Source organism: Protopterus annectens, chromosome 2.part0, assembly GCF_019279795.1.
Source record: "Protopterus annectens isolate FY-2018-M chromosome 2.part0, PAN1.0, whole genome shotgun sequence".
In the NCBI taxonomy this organism is placed as follows: Eukaryota; Metazoa; Chordata; order Ceratodontiformes; family Protopteridae; genus Protopterus; species Protopterus annectens.
The window spans coordinates 1,127,847,380-1,127,870,662 of NC_056728.1; positions in this window are offsets into that span (position 1 = coordinate 1,127,847,380).

The following is a 23,283-nucleotide window of genomic DNA, read 5'->3' on the forward strand; positions in this document are numbered from 1 at the left end:
GATGCATCTGTATGTATTTTCCAACTCTATGTATACTCTGTCCTCTGAGAAAGCTTTATCTGAGAATGCTGGTACTTGAAAAGGGAACTGATTGCAATTCACAATATAGTTATGTGTGGCTGTAGTTATTTTCTTAGTTGAGGATCTATGTAATCATTCCTTGGTTAAGTTAAGACCTTTTAGATTGTATATGTAATATCATCAGACACTTAGAGATAGAAATAGTGCACTAACTGATTAGTATTTGCTTCCCTAGCTTTAGCCCCAGAGTACATATCATCATGGATGGATGGATGGGTGGATGGATGGATGGAACTACTTCTAGTTTCAAAATAATTATACTAAACCATATGCTGTATAACCATACCTCTCAGCTGTCCAGAGTTTTGCAGAATGTACAGTCTTTTGCCTAATATTTTTGTTCCGTTCCTCATAAAACTTGTGATTTTCTGGCAAATCACTAAGGACTGAAATCACTAGATAACAACACACATTTGAGTTTCAGACTTCATATCCTTCAGAAAATGCATGCTGATACAAGTCTTGTTATCATAACAACTTTCTAGGTTTGTAAGAGAAATATTTAAAATCTGTCCCTATTTCTGTGCCTTTGTAACCTATTACATTAGGCTTTGTCTAGATTTCTTGTGCTGAGAGGTTGAAAGGTATGTAAACAAGTATTACAGATTGTCAGAAGCTGATAAAAACAAAAGCCCCCCCAAGCCTTTCTGTGTTGGAGGGAAGCCTTCTAGCCTATCAGTGGGAGTGGTAAGCACTAGGTAACCTGTCTACCACATAAGGAGTGGTTCTGGCCCAGAATTTGTAGTTATTGGCCGTTTGGGTGGTCTTCCATCTCTCTCAACTTTCTGATTTGAAGGCCTGCATTTGCACTTGTTTCTGTCCTGTAACTCCTGGGCCCATCTCATTTGCTCACTCAATAAAAAAAAAAAAAAAAAAATGATCTGCTTTTACTGTATTTGTGTTTCATCCTACTTTATTTTGCTTTTGCGTCATCTTAAAAGTACTCAATTGTATTTATTACTGCTTGGTGTAACTCATTCTAAGCCTTTTAGTTTAAGCACTTGGGCTTCAGACCAGTTGTTTTACATTAAGAAGGTTTATGGTCTGCACTGTAGTGGCAGAACAGGTAGCTTACATCCTTCTAAGTTGGGAACTGCTGATTGAGGGCTCAGTGTCTGTTATTCCAAAAGTGTATTAATTCTGGTTTAAGTATTTGGACTTCAGGCCAGTTATTTTACATTAAAAGGGTTCGTGGTCTGCACTCTTGTGGGAGGAGAGGCTGGGCTCTGCCCTTCTGAGCTGGGAATTTCTGGTTAAAGGCTTATAGTGCCTGCATATTTGAACTGCTTCTTACTGAAATTGGTACACCTTGTTTGCTGTAGCATAGACTAGATCCAGGCCTGCTGAATCTAGCTTTGTTTGTATAACTTGAGCACTAATCCAGGCATTCTTTAAAGTATTCAATTGTATTTATTACTGCTTGGTAGTAACTTGATTAAAGTGTAGCTATCATTCTAAGTCTTTTGGATTAAGCACTTGGGCTTCAGACCAGTTGTTTTACATTAGGAAGGTTTGTGGCCTGCACTGTGGCGGCAGGACAGGTAGCTTACATCCTTCTAAGTTGGGAACTGCTGATTGAGGGCTCAGTGTCTGTTATTCTAAAAGTGTATTAATTCTGGTTTAAGCACTTGGGCTTCAGGCCAGTTGTTTTACATTAAGAAGGTTTGTGGTCTGCACTGTAGTGGCAGAACAGGTAGCTTACATCCTTCTAAGTTGGGAACTGCTGATTGAGGGCTCAGTGTCTGTTATTCTAAAAATGTATTAATTCTGGTTTAAGCACTTGGGCTTCAGGCCAGTTATTTTACATTAAATGGGTTCATGGTCTGCACTCTTGTGGGAGGAGAGGCTGGACTCTGCCCTTCTGAGCTGGGAATTTCTGGTTAAAGGCTTATAGTGCCTGCATATTTGAACAGTTTCTTACTGAAATTGGTACACCTTGTTTGCTGTAGCATAGACTAGATCCAGGCCTGCTGAATCTAGCTTTGTTTGTATGCTTGTTGTTTGCTTGCTTATTTCCCTGAAACGCTAATTCCACCTAAAACGCGGCTTTTCAGCGGTTCTGTGGATCCCTAGTGATATCTGCATTGCTTACTGTACTTATTTCCTTGTTTCACTTGAAAGAAAGTTACTGTTTCTCGTTGTTGCATTTAAGTTACCTGTAACACATTGCATTTAAGTTACCTGGCACTTGCTCACTAAAGCAATTATATAAGTCAGCACTAAAAAATTAAAAGCACTACACCCTCATAAACTCCCCTTGAGTACCTTGTTCCCCATTGGCCCTTTTTTTCAATTATAAAGGAATTCCCAATAATATTCTAGCATGTCCAAAGGTCAGTTGTCAATCTCCTCTCTGGTCCAGCTGGTGAATCTGGGAATCTTGAGGCAATGTTACAACTGCCTCATGTACACAGACAACCCTCTCCTCCTCCCAACAAATTCCAACACATGTGAGAGATGCAACCATATAGCCATACTGGAGGCTAAGCTCTCTCAACTCAGTACTGGCGAAACCAGTCAGGAGGAGAAGGAAACCACACTCACTACAATTCCAGTCTCACATAGACCTACCACGACAGTAAACCAAACACATAAACACACAAAAACATACTCGGAGACTCTAAATAAAAATCTGCCTAAGCAGCAGAGACCTCCAAAGCAGACACCCAAGCAACCGCTACCCCAAAACAAAACACGTGCAACACATAGCTCACAAAGTCAGTGTGCCGAACAGTCTCAGCCCTTAAGGCTAAACAACATACCTGATACACTTGTAATAGGTGACTCTATTGTCAGGCACACTGACATCCCGCTCACCAGGCTGAACAAGGAGAAGGTCACGGTGAGCTGCCTGTCAGGTGCTAGGATCCACCACATAACACAAGCACTCAGGTCACTCCAAGGCAAGTACAAATATGACTCAGTCATTGTCCATGCTGGTGTGAATGACCTGAGACGTACCTCCCTGGACTACATGAAAAGAGACATAGAGGAGCTCTCTGAGCATGTAGCCCAGGCCGGTATGACCCTGACCTTGAGTAGCATCTTACCCTCACCAAGAATGATGCCACAATATGAAGACAAGATGATCAATTTCAACAACTGGCTTAAGTATTGGTGTCATTCAAAGGGGATCAATGCGTGTCAGCCTGGGAGGACATGGTCGACAAGGCACGATGCTTCGCTAGGGACGGCTTGCACCTGTCACCCCTGGGCTTTCGGATATTGGCAAATGCTCTTGCTACCCCATAGTGCCTTTTTTAGGCAAGGCTCAAAAGACAAACCCACCTCCATAGGTATCACAAGGGATAAGAAACTAAGAGTAATGTTACTCAATGCCAGAAGTCTAAACCTCAAGATGCACGCACTCGAAACTCTCCTTAGCATGGAGAACATCGATATCTGTGCAGTAACAGAAACCTGGTTCAAGGCTCCTGAGAGCACCCCAGCACTACCAGGTTATACCTCATACCATGCTTTTCGGCCCCAAAACTTGGACCGAACCACAAAAGGAGGGGAAGTATCAATATTCGTCAGATACCCACACTTCCAGGTTGATGGCACAGCACGAAGCATCAGAGACTATCCATGTGCAACTAACGTGGGTAAAACTGCTTTCCAGTTTATAGCCTGCTACAGACCACCCTCCCAAACCCAGGAACCCCACTCGGCCTTCCTGAGAACACTGGAAAATATGAAGGTCTCTCCAAACACCATTATATTGGGCAACTTCAACTGCCCAAACATAGACTGGGAGCATTACTCTAGCTCCAACACCCTAGCCCAAAGGTTCCTAGAATTTATAAACTCAAATGCTATGGAACAACTTGTTACCACTCCCACAAGAGGGGAAAACATGCTGGACCTTATCATCACCAACATGGGGACTCTATGCTCCAGACCAGAAGTGTATCCCTCACTGGTAAGATCAGACCATAAACTAATCTCACTAGATATTCACATCCCAACTCCACCTCCTGCCCTGAAAACCACAGTGAAAAACTTCTCTAAAGCAAATTTCACACTCCTCAAAACCAAGGTGGAATCCTTCAAAGCCCCCGGGCATGTGGAAAATACGGCCCAGACCGCAGAATCCTTTATAAATGCATTCTATGAACACCTTCAGGAATGCATGGATCATGCAATCCCAAATAAAACCAAGACCCAATCCTCCAAAGGCAGACGTCCTGTCTGGTGGACCCCAGCCATAAACAAACTATACAATAGAAGGAGGAAGCTACTACATGATAGAGCAAAATCCCAAAAAGGGAAGGCATCTCTGATCAGTATTAGCAAAAACTACGGGCACTCATAAAATCGTCTAAGGCCAGCTAGGAGAGAAAAATTGCACAGGACACTAAGGATAATCACAAGGCTTTCTTTAGTTATGTTAGGAACCTGGGTGGGAATTCCCAGATATGCTCAGAATTAGTCCAAAATGACAAAAATACACGAACCCACAGACATTGCCAACATCCTAGCTGACAGGTTCAGCGCAAACCCCCCCCCCACCAAAAGGGCAAATATCTATCCCAGCAGAGTGCTGCCCCCCTGACATCTCAGATGCTCAGGTAAGAGCTGCCCTCTCCAAAGCAAAAAACACAGCATCAATGGGATCAGATGGTGTCCCGGGCTGCATCCTACATGAACTCCAAGAAGAGCTAAACCCAAACATAAAACTACTGTTCAATCTCAGCCTTACTACAGGATATGTACCCAAAGAGTGGCGTACAGCAACAGTGGTCCCTCTCCACAAAGGTGGTGCCTCAACGGATCCTGGAAACTATCGCCCCATAAGCCTGACTAGCTTGGTCTGCAAAGCTATGGAAAGGATCATCATGGACCTCATAAATAAAGATATTGGGGACCTACAGACACTGGATCCCACCCAGTTCGGCTTTGTTAAGGGCAGATCCTGCCTCTTAAACCTGGTTGATTTCTTTGAAACAGTCACCAAGGCCATTGACGAGGGGAAGGTGGTCCACACAGCCTACCTGGACCTCATAAAGGCCTTCGATACAATACCCCACTCGGGCATTATAGATAAGCTCACCAGCTTAAATATAAACCCCTATGTCACTAGATGGGTTGCAAACTGGCTCAAGGACAGAACCCACATGGTTAGAATTGCTGGAGCCATGTCAGACTCCAAACCAGTTACAAGTGGCATCCCACAAGGCTCAGTCCTGGGACCTCTCTTGTTCGGCATATATTTCTCGGAGGTACAGGCCAACACGGAAGGACTGTGGCTGACCAAGTTCGCAGATGACTGCAAACTGGGCACCATAATCAACTCTTCAGCCGACACAAGCAACCTCCAAAAGGGCCTCATAGAAACAGACAACTGGTGCCAGAGCCATGGCCTCAAGCTAAACGACAAAAAGTGTATAGTCATCCCCTTTGGCAAAAACAAAGTGCCCACAAATTACCACATAGGTGGTAATCCATTAAGTACAGAAGAAGTAATTAGGGACCTGGGGACCCAAGTTGATAGCAATCTCTCATTTGACAACCACGTGGCCAAAGTGGTTAGAAAAACATTTTATATAGCCCACCTAATCATGAAGGGATTCACATCTAGATCAGGGGAGGTCATTGTGCCTCTTTACTCATCCCTCATCAGGCCCATAATTGAGTACAGTGCCCTTTTGGGATGTACCTTACCAGACACCTGCAGCAACTGGAAAGACCCCAAAAGTACCTCACCAAGAGGATCAAAGGGCTCAAACAGATGCCATATGCTGCCCGGTTAAAGAAACTCCAGCTCTACTCAGTGGCATACCGCCTGCTCAGAGGCGATCTGTGCCTGACATATAAAGCCATGTCCAACCCGGAATTAATGGACATGCTGCACCTCAGAAAATCCAAATCCCATCGAGTTACGCTGAGAGACTTGAACCTCAGCACTGAAATAAATAGGACATGCTGGAGGGACAGATTCATAACCCAGAGGCTCCCTTCACTCTGGAATAAAATCCCAGTCCAGGTTAGGCAGAGTCCCTCATTGACTCTCTTCAAGAGGAATCTTGATGAGTGGATGGGAGATCGTAGGTTTACCCCGGGTATTACTTCTGTGTCACTGTTAGACAGAGGCACAGTATACTAACCTCGAAAAAGGGCATAGCAAAATTAATTTAAAATGGGTGGCGAAAGCCAAATACACTTTGGCTAGGCTTATAAATGCCCTAGGGAAGATAGCCTAGTATGAACCTATGAACCTGTGAACCTATGATATTGTCTACTTAACTCCTAATGGTATATTCATTTTTTTTTGCTTCTGTTATATGAGAACAGTGGGTGAATCTGACATCAATGAGATATTGCTGGCTTACATCATATTATACTCTTACTTGGGTAATATATTTAAATGAGCAATTTCATTTGTTGAACAGACTCTTAAAAGTGATGGTAAAATATAACATCTACTTTTCAGTACAAATGTGCAAAGCAAGCTGAATTAGCTACCCTTAGGAAACTGACGAAATGCAGCATCACCCTGGAACACTAACCCAGACTTATCTGCACTTTCTCATCCAGGCAAAATGTCTGCTCATATAGGAATGTTCAAAGCAAACAACTGCAACACCCATTTATAAACCAATGTAAAGGTACCACAGATTCTACTAGATTAATATACTGTATATGTGTAAGCAAGTGACTCAAGATGTGTATGTGCAGTGAACAGAACAGCCATCTCAGGTGAAATGTTTCACAAGAACGAGACCTAGAAATAGTACATACCTACATTGCAATTCTTAAAAAAAGTATGAAGTTTTTTTAAATAACTCGATTATATAATATTAATAGACATTGCATACACATTAATGACACAGTATTTACCCACTCAGGCTCCACACAGATAATACTAGCGTCATACATGTGGGCAGTGATTATTAGCATAGTGCATGTTACACTTTCAGCAACAGCCTGACTTAACAATGGTAAAAGAAGCACACAGAGATTTTTTAACATAAACATACTAATGCAAGGGAATCTTTTTCACACCGTTAGCTATCATATGTATGTCCATTGATGTGGCTGCCTGATCAGACTGGTTTTCTTGTTGTGGATTAATCCACAACATTTCTAAGAAATGTTTAACATTTTCATTTAAAGTTCAATAAAATAGCTCAGGGTGAAAAAGAATCTGAAAGCAAAGAAACAAAAATTGTTTTTTTTTTCATTTCTCTTATTAATACTTTTAAAAGTATATTTTAGAACTTAGATAAATGCCTAAATTAAACCAGTAATGAATTCAGACACCATAGTAAGGCATGGACAGTACCTCAGCAGGTGTGATAAAAATGCATAGCGGAAACAATAACACAATCAGCAGCACAACATAAAAACATTAAAATATTGCAAAATATATATACCAAAAGCAGCACCCAGCTTTTAAAACAACACAGTGAGTTTTCATCTGTACTTTGCATTTCTGACACATATTTCATTATTTCTGAGCCGTCACAGCTCAGCCTGATACCTCATATTCACATCATTGGTGATACAGAAGAATTAACTAAATATGTCTATATATTTCACATGTTTAATTATTGCCCCTGCAGTCATTCATTCTACAAAGTACAACTTTTTGGAGGGCTCCAACCAGTCTGACAACAGTATCACTCGATTATCTGTCTGTCAGTAGCTGATGTCTTTCTCTTTCTCTGTCTGGCTTTCTCTGTCAATCTCATCTTACCCTAGACAGTACAACCCCTCTTTTATACATATCACTTTTGTTTCAGTATTCTGGCTAAGTGTTGCTTAGAGACTGTCTCTGAAGTGTAGCTCTGTAATTCAAGCATATTTTAAGCTCATCAAATTACCTGACAAAATTATATATTTATATTTATTTCGAAATGGGCAGAACATTATACAGAGCTCAGGTAGTGGTAATATTTCTCCAGTGCTTATGTCTTTACCTGCTTCATTGCAGTTTACTTACCTTTTGTTTCCAATACACTGTCAATTTTTTTACTATGAAACATCACTCATAACTTGTTTGTTTGACATTTGTTTACTGGGATAGTCCGACTGGGTCAATAGAACCAGTTTTCAGCAGAGGCCCAGGGAGAAAAGCTCCAAATGCAGACATATGTAACAATACACACATAAATATAGCACTCAGTATCTTATAGTATCATCTCATAAGTTCAAATAAAGACAAACAATATTATAGTTTCTGAGCACAGTTAAGTGAGAGTTCCAATAACAGTGAAAGTACAAGTGAACAAGTAAACCAGATGAATATAGGAAAAGAGGGTGGGAGCTGTGCATAACTAATCACATCTCTTCCTGGCCCATTTGGTACCTTATTCCCTTGGTACTTGTATGCAAAGCAAGCCCTCAGAATGCTCAAGAATCCAAAATGACTCTCCCCTTGGAAGCCACCTCATGTAATTTAGTTATCATTTTCTTTGAGTACAAAGAAACAATAGGTAGACTCAGCTACAGTCACTGTTGCAATATTAACTAAATTAAGTAATTATCATTCCTTTGCTTTATATATTTTGGAGTTCAGCCAATATTCCCCATTTCAGATATATTTATTTTATTTATTTATTTTACATTTGTTAATCGGCGGGGGGGGGGGGAGTCTGACTGGGCCAAAGACCCTTTTTCAGCAGAGGCCCAGGGAGAAAAGCTCCACACAGAAAGATAATTACAGATACATTTAGGTGTTTAAACAGCAATACAATACATACAGATTTGCAACAGACATATGTTTACAGTGGTAAGAAGACAACACAATACAGGGAATGAAAAAAAAACATTCATTAATAATAAGAATAATTAAATTAATTCAATGATATCCAGTTAAGGTCTGAAATACAATCCAATATATACATAGTGCATTAGATTATGTTTTGCAGTAGTATGAATATAGCCTGTTAGAGGAAAGTAAACCTTTATTAGTAATCTAAATTATTACATAGTTTTGTGATAACCATTTTTACTTAAAACAGTGGTAGTACTAATGTCTTGGTTTAGTAGCAGTAATTATATAACTTGATGGGGTCAGTATATGTGAGTGTGATTGAGAATTTAGTAGAGTAAGATGGGCATAGGATATGTGCCTTCACTGATTGCTCTAGTCTGGGGAGCAGTCATAACACAGCCAGCTTTGTTTCAGATGTTGCCTGATGAGGTTTTTAAAGGAGGCTTTAGAGGATGTGTTTTGTATGCTAATGTGGAGGGTTTTCCATTTTTTAGCCACTGTACTACCATAAAGTAAGTCTCCAAAGCTATTATTGCTGTTGGTGACTTCTAGTACTAGTTTGCTTGATGATCAAACAGGCCTTGTGACTGAACACTGTTGTAGTTTCACTAGGTTTTTGAGGGTATGACACTTACTGGGGAAGTAAAAGATAGAATGACAGAGACAGAGTTGATTATAAGATAGTAGGTTTGGCAGCTCAAGCCAGTGCAGCGCAGTATAGTGAGAGGATCTATATGGCAAATTTGCCACAAAGTGGGCAATTCTGTTGTAGCAGACCTCCATCTTGTTTAGGTCAGTTTCACTGAGATTAGTTAGAATGAAGGATGCATAGAGTAGGGTGGATAGAAGCTGGGAGCAAGCAATGGTAGATCTTGTATTGTTGGTACGAAACGGTTTAATGGGGTAGAGTGATCCCAGTTTGGCATGTACTTTTTTATAGTTAAGATGAGTATCAAATTTTAAGTGGCAGTCTATGGTTATTCCTAGTAGCTTAGCATGTGCTACTGGAGTGAATGGAGTAAAGTTTGTAGAGTAGATGGTGAATCGACTGCTATTGGAGGTTTTGTTAGAGCTAGTTATAATCATTAGCTGTGTTTTCTTAGAACTGAGGATCAGGTGAGATTTGGTAAGGTAATTTTCTACATCAGAGAATGCTAATTGAGTTGTTCGTTGAATACTTTCTGCAGCACAGATTAAGGTAGTATCATCTGCATACTGAATGATATATAAAATTATTAACTGGATAATTTTGTTATGATCATCTATATATATAGTGCAAGTGGGTTTTACAGTCTTCTAAAAAAATTATAAATTTTTTAGGTATATACAACAATTTGGATGTGACTATGTTTGCCTGCAGGATGCTTTTCAAGACACCGACAAGTATAGCAAACTGCAACAGGACATTTCTATGGTTACTCAACATCCCATTTATTTGATGGGGTGACTGTTATTATTTTTAAAGTAACACAAATGATATCTGAAGAAAAACTGTCAAATTCTATATGCAGATTAACTGCAATAAACAATATGTACTTTGACTTTAAATTTATTATCTCTTTAGGTGACCCATTTTATTTATTTAATAGGATTTGTTTACCAAGATAGTCTGAATGGGCACATACAGTAATTCCTTTTCAGCTGTAGCCCAGAGGAAAAAGCTCCAGCAGCAACATACAAGCATAAAAGAATATATGACAAGTTTGAACAGTAAAGTTTTCAAAATTAGTCTGTGCATTGTAAATGAAAACAGTAAATACATATATGTATACAGGATATTTGCTAGATATATATATATATATATATATATATATATATATATATATATATATATATATATATATATATATATATATATATATATATATATACAAGAATAGCACTTGGATTACAACAGTACATGCAGGAGGTTTTAGCCAGTATGTGTATCATATTTTAGAGTACTTGGAAAAATACTATATGAGTGAGAAAATGGAAAGAGGTGTAGCAATAAGGGAGACTAGAGAGAGATTAACAAAGGTTGTAGGGGCAGGGTAAGAGAAGGTGAGAGTAAAGAGATGTAATAGAGGATGTAGAAGAAACTGCGGTAAGGTGCTTAGAGATACTGAAAAAGAAAGACTAGGCAGTTTAACAATGGGAATAAGATTTATTATCCAGGGGTGGAGCACAAGCAGGATCAGGGGTCCATTAGGTGTTATTTGTAATTTAAAGGATTTAATGCTAGTGATTTGTTTTGATGCATATTGTGCAAGTTATTGTCGATTATTGTCCATTTGAAAGCTAAGGAGTTGGGATTACACGCATTTTTATGGAATTTTTGCTAGAGGGATAGAATGGCTATGGACTGATAGTTTAAGAGGTTAATTAAGTTCCATCCTTTGTGCAGAGGTAAAATTTATAATTTTTTTCCACAGTGCCGGCTTATCTTTTAAGGAGCAGTTTATTAGTATGGCAATTGGGTATGCTAGGGAGTTTGTTGCCAGTTTAATATATTCTATGGGTAAGTTGTCAGGAGCCTGAGCTGTGGGTTTTAATTGAGTTTGATGTTTTTTGAGAGTACAGGTAGGTTCAGGATTAAATGAGAAGTTTGAGTTTTGACTGTTGATCTCTGGGGTGCTTGTCTGCATTGAGGACAGTGAGTTTTTATAAGTGAAACTGCTGTGTCTATGAAATGTTAGTTAAATAAGAATGTAATACATTCTTTATCAGAGTTAGTGTATGGCGTTGGCTGGGTGATATGGCCTGGGTGGATAAGATGATTAATGGAGATCCAGAAGAGTTTTGAATTGTTTGAGATGGAGTTCTGTAGGTTGGTATAGTATGATATGCATTCGTGTCCTGTTGTATTTTTAGTTTTGAGGCATTTCTTTTTTTTTTTTTCAAAACAGGTTTATTGTTTTAACATATAAGAGAAATATCATAACAATTTTATACAAGTAATTAAAAATAGGTATTATTATAATATTCAACAAAACAACTAAAGTATTTACAAAGACATCCACTACAATCAGATCAATTAATTAAACTAAAATACCATGCTATTGAAATTAAAATTTTTTTAACAAATTTTGTAAATTATCCCATACAATAAAATAAGATGTTTTTCTATTTGTTCTAGTCCTAATTGTGTTTATTTCCATATGGCACACTATATTCATAAAATTTTAAATTCATTGAACGAAGGAGGTGTATCTGAAATCCAATTTCTAGTTATTATTTTCCTAGCCACTGCTAGAATAGACCATAACAAGGGAAGCTTAACCTTTTAACACTTTGAGGTACAGGTGTGTTGAATAATATAAGAGATTTAGAAATAATGAAATTATCTGTAAAAGAGCCTGCAAAATTCATTAATTGACTTCCAGTATTCTTTCAATTTTATACAGTCATAAAACATATGAGCCCAGTCAGCATTAATTTCTACATTACATCTCTTACATAGATTATCTTTATTATTTATTTTATTCATCATCAAAGGTGTATAAAAAGATCAATGTAAAAATTTCCATGTATAAAGTCTCCAGACAATGGAAGGCGTAGTTCTATAAGCAGATTCCAATATATATTGTTTATCTTGTTGATTTGGTGGGTCCCCATTAATAGAAGTGAAATAATTCCAGTATGAATCTACACTGTAAAAGTTTCTTGTCTGATAACTTTATGTATGTATGAAAGTTTACCTTTATCAGAAACTTTATGTTGTAAATTTAATATCAAGTAATCAATCAGTGTTGGAATAGATTCTTTAACAGTTATAGACATTAAATCTATTTTATTAATGAGATGTTGTCTAAAGGTCTGAACCTCTAACCAGCAAGTTTCTCTTAGATCAAATTCTTGTTTTAAGAAATCTAGATTGTTAACTTTATTATCAGATATCAACTGATACCAGTACTTTAGATCATTATCTATAGCTAAATGAGTTCCTTCAGAAGTAGATGACAAAAGCATACCCTGAGTATACATTATAGGAAATACAATAAAATTCCATTCCCTATACTTAGGGTGCATGAATATAAAGTTACAATAACTAATAATAATATTTAATGGGTAACAAACCATATGTTTAGGTGTAATAGGTGAAGTACAAAATTCCTTTAGTAACCATAACATGGAGTTATTTACAATCATATTTTTATGTGTTAAGGAGATTTTCATGAAGTGTATACTAATTAGCTCCCAATAATCTTTCCATTTTGTGACATTTCTGAAGTCTTTAAATGTTAGCTGGTTTGATTTGGTTTTGTTTATAACCCAGGCTTTCCAGGCTTTATCTCCTTTGATTCATCATTTGTTTAGTCTGTCAATGAATGCATCTTTAATAAAGTTAGAACGGTTTCTAGCCTGATTTGGTTGTAATTGTGTATCGTTTGTAAATTGTTTTGGTCTATGATGATGAAGAGAAGTTGATGGTTGCTGAGGATGATAATGAAGAGAAGTTGATGGTTGCTGAGGGAATCAGGGAAGTAGCAGCATGATGTAATTCTCCTTAGGGTCCATTCTGGGGCAGCATTTGTTTTGTTAGCCCTGCTGTGCTGTATCTAGTAGTGGAAGAAATGAGTTTCGTAAACCCATACAGGTTAATGGAGCTACTTTCTGTTTACCGATCAATATTAAAGTCTTAATATGACAGTTCTGACTGTGATATTTGAAGATAACCCATGGAAGAACTCTTTAGCAGTGTTAATGTTATTGCCTGAAGATATGTATATTGCAATTATCCAAAGTTTCTTTTGGTTATTAAGCTTGACGGATGAGATGAGAATTTCAACTTTTTTAATTTTAGGGAGACTAGTAGTAGAAACAGTAATTTTAGTATGTTTTGAAAGATGATGACTATGAACTTCCTTTTTTCCTACCTAATCTGGGTATATAAACCCTGTGGTGGGGGATTTTCTCATATATGAAATTATATTTTAACCAAATGTTTGCTACTACTATGATATTGGAGTGGATTGATGGGCTAACGATGCATGGAATGCAGGGAGTTTCTACCACATACTATGCAAGTTTATATTGTAGAAATCTAAGCTTGAGGCTTCATTTTGACTCAAGGGTCTTGTGGTGGTGAGATCACTGGGGTTTATATGAGTTCACTGCGATGGGGTATATGGTCCAGGGTTTGGGTGGATATCTCCATATAGTTGTTGAAGGGAGGATTATGAGTGGCAAGGAAAAAGATACCTGGTTTTCATTTCAAAGTATAATACCATTTTTAGGAAGGTGGGTTGAAGTCTTGCTATCTTGTATTTAAGACAGTAGATGGCTGTAATGTTGAATAAGTATGCAGCAATGTTAAAGTATATGTGATAGTTTGGATGGCTACAGTAATGTCAGGGGAAAGAAGGAAACTGACTTAGGATTATGTTATGGAGCAATGGAAAATCTAAAAAGGAGTAGTATTATCTGACTAAGAATCATTGATGAATGTGATGTAGCCAGGTATAAGGAAAGGAAACTGGTGTGTAGTTGTGTATAGTGAGTAGCTGGAGTGAGTGGGGAATTTGGAAAGGAGTTTTCAGGATTATGGGTGAAGCTTAAAGAAGAAGATGGATGGGTGGAGAAGATTTCAGACTGTGCAGGGAGTAATTGGGGTTAAAGGTTAGGATGACCTTGGGATGAAAGGGAAAGTAATGAAAGCACTGTAGAGTGGAAAAGGATGTGGGCATAATATAGAATAAAATTAGTAAGTGGTAGATGAATGTATGTTGGAGGGAGAAGAATTGGTATAGTTATTTTGATGGAGAGACAGAGAGAAAAGGCGAGGTGTGACTGGTAAAGCATGTTGTACAAAGAGGAGATGTGAGACAGTGGTGTGGAGTCAGAAGAGAGAGGATAAAAACAGTGAACTGGATTCAGATAGGTTATGTGGATAGGAATTTATGTTAGCCTAGTTTATTGGTTACTGCATTTTCAGTGTGTGTGTGTGTGTGTGTGTGTGTGTGTGTGTGTGTGTGTGTGTGTGTGTGTGTGTGTGTGTGTGTGTGTGTGTGTGTGTGTGTGTGTGTGTGTGTGTGTGTGTGTGTGCGTGTATGTGTGTACTCACACACACACACACACACACACACACACACACACACACACACACATACACACACACAACAGTAAGGTGTCACTAGATTGGTTAACTAGGATGGGAAGGAGGAGAATGTTCTGTTTAAATGAAGTACATGTGGGATTGGTGGGAACAGGGGGGTAGGGTAGGGTAGGGTAGGGTAGGGGAGTGAAGAGAGTCTGAGCATAACAAGGATGAATGGAGTGGAGCTCAAGCTTTCATAGTTAGACAACAGATAAAATAATATATGTAGCTGGCTCTTCTAGCAAAGATAAGACCAGGCACTGTTTACAGTGAATGGGATGAAGCTACTATTGGAGAAAATAGTGTAGGACGGAAAAGGGAAAAGAGCAGAGTAAAGGAAGATGAGCAATATTTGAGTAGAAGTGAAGTCACTCCAGTTGTCTAAACAGGAGGAGTTCAACAGGTTAGAGCCATTTATTAAACAAAATAAGTAGTCAGGAAGAATGTTTCTGTTGGGATTGCTGCTGTTGCATTACATTTTTGAAAAAAGCAGTTAGCTGATGGAAAGGCCTTTGGTTACCAGTTATTTTAAATAGGAGGGACAGGGCCTCTAATTTAATTGGGTTAAAATTTTGGTTGGGGTAAATATGTTCAGAAAAAGTCTAATGGTAAACAGTTTAGTTGCTTTGAACAATGGTAGTGTATGAGAAACTGCATTGCAATTAATGCCTTTGAATATCTGAGTTTTATACATATACAGGTTTATTAATGAATAGACAGATACTACTTAATTCAATAAAAAGGGCAGACTTGCAGTGGTCATTAGGAGGGAGATTAGTGCTTTTAGATGGAGAAGCAGGCTTCTAGTCTTTGCACCAAACTGGGCAGGCAGGTATGCCTTAGCTTGGAATAAGAAACATGTTTGTTGATGAATAGATGGCTGCCACTTAATTCAACAAAAAGGATAGACTTGTAGTGGTCATCAGGAGGAAGATTAACACTTTTGGGTAGAACAGTAGGTTTCGAGTCTGTGGTCTAAATCATGCAAGCAGTAAGGTTTCAATTTATAAGACAAGATTTTGTGACTTGCTTTATGTCTAAGGCTGCTAGAGCCTACAATATTAGGTTTACTATGGAGTTACTTATAGTATGAATTCTCTTACATTTTGAGAAGTGTGATTATAGGATTGCACCCTAAGTTTGAGAGTCAGGTTGATTAACTTCAAGTGTTCTAAACAGCATGAAATAATTAAACCTTTAGTGTCTAATATTTTTATGAGAATGCCTTTTGAATCATAAAAATACTTCTTGCAAAATGTTTTTCCCAAACCATAGGCTAAATATACCTTGAGTGCTACAAGGCAACTTAAAACAGGAAGGGAATTTACAAGAAGCTCATGTATGCACACTAATTGGAAACACTTCAAAACAAAACACAATTCTGATTTTTTTTTTCAGTCTGAATATAGAAATGCCACCTCTTTTGCTTCATTGCAACAAAATATTTCTAAATCAACTGTTAAATCTCACAAACTATTGAGTGAAATGCTAAAAGAAAGTACTCATGGCATTAAACAATATTAAAAGTTATCTTGCAATAATGCAAAATTGTTGCAAAGATAGAGTCAAGGATCAGCTGTATGCATTTTAAGTTTTATCTATCTTTACAACAAGACTTAAGGGAGAAATGCCACTACACAAACATATTTCATTCAAAGGAACACATAAACCTTGTGAAATGTGCATATGCATTTTAGCTTCTGTTGAAAATCTTGATGACCGATTTAATTATTTAATTGAATTAGGTCTCCTGTAGCACACAGAGTAAACTACCATACAAACTTCATTTAAATACTTTGTAGTTGTTATTCTGAAGGATGAAACTTAGCTGTTTACTGTATTTTGTATTAATTTGTAGATTCTTAGCTTCATATCTGTAACTATCAAAGTTCTTTTATAACAAAAATGATTTTTAAGGATTATAATACAAGCTGACTTGACTTTTGCTGAGGTGAAGTGTGCATAGTTGCCAGAAATGGACTGGAATTTGGTGCACAGACTAGAAGCCTGCTTCTCCAGTTAAAAGTGCAAATTTCCCTCCTGATGACCACTGCAAGCCTGCTGTTTTTATCTGATCCTCGTCATTATTGTTAATTTTCAGATTGTCCTTGCATAAAAATCACTATAACAAAAAATGAGTTGAGAAGAGTTGAATATAATTGTCAAAAAGGGCTGACATTCTGAGATTTCTCTGGACTTCAGTCCTCTTCATTAGGTGAATTTAAAAGATGACTGTTTGCTGGACAGGCTGTCTAAACATTCATTTATCATCCTAAAGAAATATGGGACACTTCTGAGTTATTTTCCCTAATCAAAAAATATCAACGGCAAAAGATGATTTTCTCTCTCTCTCTCTCTCTACTGCAAGTATGCACTTTAATGTCTAAAAATACTATGGTCCATCAACCTATCCTCTATCTGTTATGTATGCCTGTCTTACTACAGTGGTCATAGGGACAGAGCCTATTGTAGCAGGCTGTAGACAGAAGAGCAGAGCCCATCATGGTTTATCTATCACACAGCCAAAATAGGGACAGATTTTAAATATTGCTCTTACAAACTTAGAAAGTTGCTAGACTAACAGATTTAATGTTAGCACACATTTTCTGAAGGATATACTGTCTGAAACTCGAATATGTTTCATTATTTAGTGACTTCAATCCTCAGTGAATTGCCAGAAAGAAAAAAACTTTATGAGGAACAGACGAAAAATAAGAGTAAAAAATCTGGACATTCTGCAAAAATCTGGATTGTTGAGAAGTCTGCTCATCTGTTTGTAAAGAAGAGCTAATCTCAACAAAAGTAAAACATTACATACCAAGAGATGAATGCTAATGATATAATAAAAATATGGATAAACAAAAAATTATCTACATTGTATACCAGATAAGTGTTTTTGTTATACCCTTTACATAGTAATCTTAACAGTGAACTCCAGATAAATGGCATGGTATGAAACATTTTGGCTTGCTGTGTTAATATATGGGGCCAGAATCCCACAATCATTAACAGCTACATTAAGTGTAGCTATCATGTATGTAGTGCAGCATGCCACCCACAGGATAGCATACTATCTTGTATTCATGAAACGACTCTACACAAACAAAAGTAAATGGTAGAATATCCAAATGAGAGCATAAGTAACCAAATTAGATGCTACTTAATCTACCCAACATGGCAGAGACATTCATGAAGTTATAAGGCAATAGAGTACACTCAGAGTAGCAATTTACCCTGAAATCAAAAACTCTTTGGATTACAGCCACAACTGCACCACTTAGAAAAAAACATTTTAGCAGTTGTTGCTGCCATTATAGAGTATGGACAGCATGATACAGAAAATTGGTACAGCAAAACTGGGTAGAAAGGAAAACAGTACAATAAATTTGCAACCTCTTCCACCCTCATCCATACTCCTCAACCTCTTAATGAAAGAAATCTGAAGCCTAAAATAATGGGGGGGGGGGTAAAGGTAAAGAAATATGGACAGATTTTAAATACCACTCTTATAAACATAGGACATTGCTAATAGAACATGGCTAGAATAACAGGGTTTGCATTAGCATGCATTTTCTGAAGGATGTGAAGTCTGAAACTTAAATGCATGTCATTATTTAGTGACTTCAATCCACAGTGATTTGCTAGAAAACCACAAATTTTATGAGGAACAGACCAAATACTATGAGGCAAAAATCTGTACATTTGAGAGGTATTTACTCATCTGATGCCCAAGTTATGAGTTCCACCTGTTTGAAAAGAAAAGAAACTAACTGTTTAGTTCCATATGCAAGTAGTTGTATGACCCTAAGATGAGACACCTGCCCTGTGTACAGTAATGATAGTAATACTGTCAAATTATGATGTCTGCAATATCCACCTATGAATTTTGCTCATTAATGTGCATCAAAACTTTCACTTTCCCACACAGATATATGCAATCATAAGTACATTAAATATGTGCAAAGGGCAGAGCACAGTCATCATCACTGGCACAAGGTGGTGTTGGGGGGAATAAATAAGAGCAAGCATGACACCAAAGAAGTGAGTGCAGATAATTGGATTGTATTGCATACTTGAAAGTTCTCCAACATACACACTGGTGTTTCCTCCTTGTCAGAACCAACAATAATTCTGTGTGAATCTTCTGTTGAGGTGTCAGTGATCTCTGACAGTGGACAGGAATTCCCCAGCTTCAGTCACTAGTGGTTTGTTTGCAACCATGTGTTCCCGGCCACTTTTACCTGCCCTATTTATTTATGACACTGGGGTTATTTCAGATTTACTGATATGTATGGACAACAGCTTACATAGTTGAACATTTGTCCCCAGATATGGTCACAGGAGTACTTGTCAAATATGCTTCTTTCTAAGAGGAAGAAGCCATGTGGACTTACTGCTTGGATGATAATTTCATTCTCTGCAGCACTGTATGGCACTTGTTTTGGGCAATGTAGCACTGTACTAGTTGAGAAATAATGCAAACATATAATACAGAATGAAGACACAAGTGACTGTTAAAACAAATATGTATGTATACATTTATGCATCTATAGTACAAAATAATTTAAAAATTAAAGTTCCATATTAGTACATGGAAGTAAATGCACTACTCCCTCAAAAAACGTATGGAAATGAAAAGCAAGTTTACAGGTTGTGTAAGGTGGAAAACAACTGTGCAACTGAGTAGTAAATTAGAGCATTAGCCAAAGCAATGTACACTTTTCAATTACAAATAGCTAAAAGTGTTCTTGGATGTCCACTTGCATGGAAGGTGGTTAGTTATATATCACAGGCTTAAGACATTGTGGGCTACAAACATCAAACCCCTGACTTTGCTAGTAAATGATACAAAACTCTTCTGCAATAACTTGCCATAATCTCATGTTACATTCTTCACAAATATTTGCAATGTACAAAATAGCTGACATACATGCCTGTGCCACCAGCAAGGGACAAACAGTGTATACGCTAAAGTTATGAGAGTATTGTAAAATGCAGTCCATCAATAAGGCTGAAATATATCATTTGTTAAAAGAAACAGCAACTTACCTTTGCATTAAGTTAGTTGTGATACTAGAATCATGATTTGCAAACAATTAGCAGGCAGCTCTCTGAATGAACATTCTTCCCTACCAAAATGAAAATTTCCTTGTCTACATGATTACCTTGATACAGTGCAGATTCAACCCTGTGAGCATTGTGAATGTGCAAATAAGGTGTAAACTCATTAGCATTCATGAATTTCAAAATATGCACTAAATGCACAGACTGTAAACATGATGTAAGGACCTACACAATTGCCATGCACACTCCCTAACTCTACAAAGATGAAAAATGTTACCCAAGTGCTTGCAAGTGTGAATGATTAGTCTGACTGCAGTATCAATCAATCTTTTACAGTCAGTCCTCTTTGATGTGCTATTACTGAGAGTGTTATCGGGGAGAAGGGACTTACAAGAAGTTTTGTGACAACTATTGACTGACTTAGGAGATCAACATTCTTAGCATTTATGTGAATTTTATTCATATAAATTATTTAGAATTAAGCACAGTTCTGATGAAGAGGATCATCAGCTAACTACTTTTTCAAAAATTTAATGGCAGCAATTCCCACAATAATATTCTCCCTCACTACGTATTTTGTTTACTAAATGGCTCTGGCCAGCTAAACTCACCCTCTCTAGACAATTGGGACTAGTTCACCTCTACATAAATATTCCTCACCTGTGAGAAGGATGACTTTGCCCCGAATACAATTGTGTCCCTGATACTAAGGAACTAATTTACTTGTTGAAACATATCAACTGTAAGGCAAAGCACAAAGCGGCATTGTTAGAGAAGCATAGATATGGGAATTATGTTCAGAAAGAGGTGCAGTGTTTACATTTATATATTGTGTGAAGAAAGATTATCTTCCCTGTTACCAGTATCACAACCATCCACAAATCTAACTACAAATTACAGAGGACAAAGGTTAAGAATTGTTTCTGTTGTACTTGTAATATCAATTGATACTATGTCACATGCTAAGTATCGGTAACCTCTTTTTTTGTGATAAGAATCTGAACTGTGTCTTGTGAATGTCATGGAGTTCTAAATCAGAGATGATGGTGCTTGTGTGAGTATAATAATGTTTAATGATGATATGTTCATGTTGAAACATAAAGTTGAGGAAATACCACAATTATACATTTTAATTACTTGTTTTATAATGTTTATTTTATTTCGGTAACTTTATCTTTTTATCTTCATCGTTTGCATGTTGTTTGGCATTGCACACTCTAGACTGGTAGCAGTACCTAACAAGGAACTCCTGTTCACTGCCTAAGAAAGAAGTGAAACTTTTAATTTAGGTTGCCTTCTATAGTGCAAACTATCCTGGCACTGGTGTGCAGCCATCGGTGCTCTGCATACTACTTAGTGAAGAAAATGCTCCTATCAGGTAACTTTCTTTGTGGCACAAGGTCTAAGTGCCATGAGCTTTGAGAAAAAGGATAGCTGATGCAGGGTTCAAATCCAGTTAACTGATAATTTTACAGAGGGGGTTCTGATTACATATGCACACACATTTTGTGATATCATTGTGATTTTGTTTAAAAATCAACTATTCTCTATCCTAGTAACATGTGAGTTGTTGTTTGTCCACTTTCACATTATTTGGCATTATGTACAGTTCTTATAATTTGTGTCAGACATTAAATTTGTGATGTGTCAAGGAGATGTGAGAAGGATGATATTGTCACTGTAATGCAGTTCCTGCTTTGGTTATCATTAGGTATATGCTATGCTTGAATTAAGTTTTCCATTAATTTTTTACTCTATTTTTTCCAATGCCTTTTACATTTGCTCTCCACTCAGCAGCTTGCAAACAAGAGTTCACTCCCTATAGAAAAAAGTGAAAAAAATCATTTAAGCTGCCATGAGCAGAACTCTAGATGGTGCTCAGACAATTAGACAATTGTTAAATAAGGAACATCGATTGGGATATATTACAGAACATATGGCCAAGAAAGAATGTGATTTTGAGAGAATATGTATGGCCACATTCTACTGCTTGCCCAAATTACACAAAGATGAAAGAAACCCCCGGGGAGACCTATAGTGTCAGCAGTTAATTACTTCCTACATAATATAGGAATTATTTTACATAATTCCTTGTTTCCATATGTAGGCAGACTACAATCCTATATTAGGGACTCTTTTGACTTTCTGCAGAAAATACAAACTGTCCATTGGAATCCGCATATGTATTGGATATCCTTGGACGTAAAAAGTTTGTATACTAGTATCAAACACAAAGATGGAATTGCAGCTGTACAATATTTTTTGGAAGATACTCCAGTTGCTGTTGTTGTTGTCTTTCGGCTTTTCCTGGTTAGGGGTCGCCACAGCGGGAGTCCGGTCCACTAATGATTGGCAGTAGATTTTCACAAACGCCGAGGTGCCAGCTCGACGTTCAACCTTCAGCGAAGGCACGCCCATTTACACATATCTTTCGAACACCCACCCAACCGCGGGGACAACATGCAGTATGTAATTATATAGTAGAATTGTTACAATTTTGTCTTCTTAATAATTTTTTTAGTTTTAACAATGTAATATACCATCAATTACAAGGGACAGCCATGGGGGCATCTTTTGCCCCCATGTATGCAAATTTATTGATGGAAAAATATGAAATGGATTATGTGTGTAAACATTGTTTTTTTTTCAGTAATATGTTATATTTTATTTTCTATATATTTATGATTTAATATTTTTATGTGAAAATGGAAAACAATGTGTTTATGAATTTGTAAAGGATTTGCATAATAATGAGTATGGATTGCAGTTTGATGGACTACAATGTGGGACTTTAGTGAATTTTTTGGATTTATGTTTATGTGGGGATCAAGATCAGTTTATTAAAACTTCCATTCATAGAAAATTTATGGATGGTAATCAATTTTTGCATGGTACTCCTTGTCATCCAGCACAGACAGTTCAAGAATTACCTTATGGGGCACTGTTAAGAGTCTGTAGAATCTGTAATAATAGTACAGATTTACAGAAGGAAATAAAACAAACAATGGCGATGTTTATACAAAGGGGTTATGATAAGAAAAAGTGGATTAAATATTTGTTTTGAAGCCTGGCGTTGTTTTTTATTTTTCACTTTTGCTGAGTTTTCTTAGTGTTCATTGGGGTGTGAATAAATGTTTACACAGATTTTTGTTAGATCACTGTTTTGTTGTGTAAAACTCAACTACTCTTGGAATTAACAGCATGTGAGATGTTGTCTGTCCACTTTCACATTATTTGATATTAAGTATAAATCTGATGATTTGTGCCAAAAAATTACATTTCTTCTGTTGCAAGGAGATGTGAGGAGGCTGAATGTGTCAATTGAATGCAATCCTTGCTC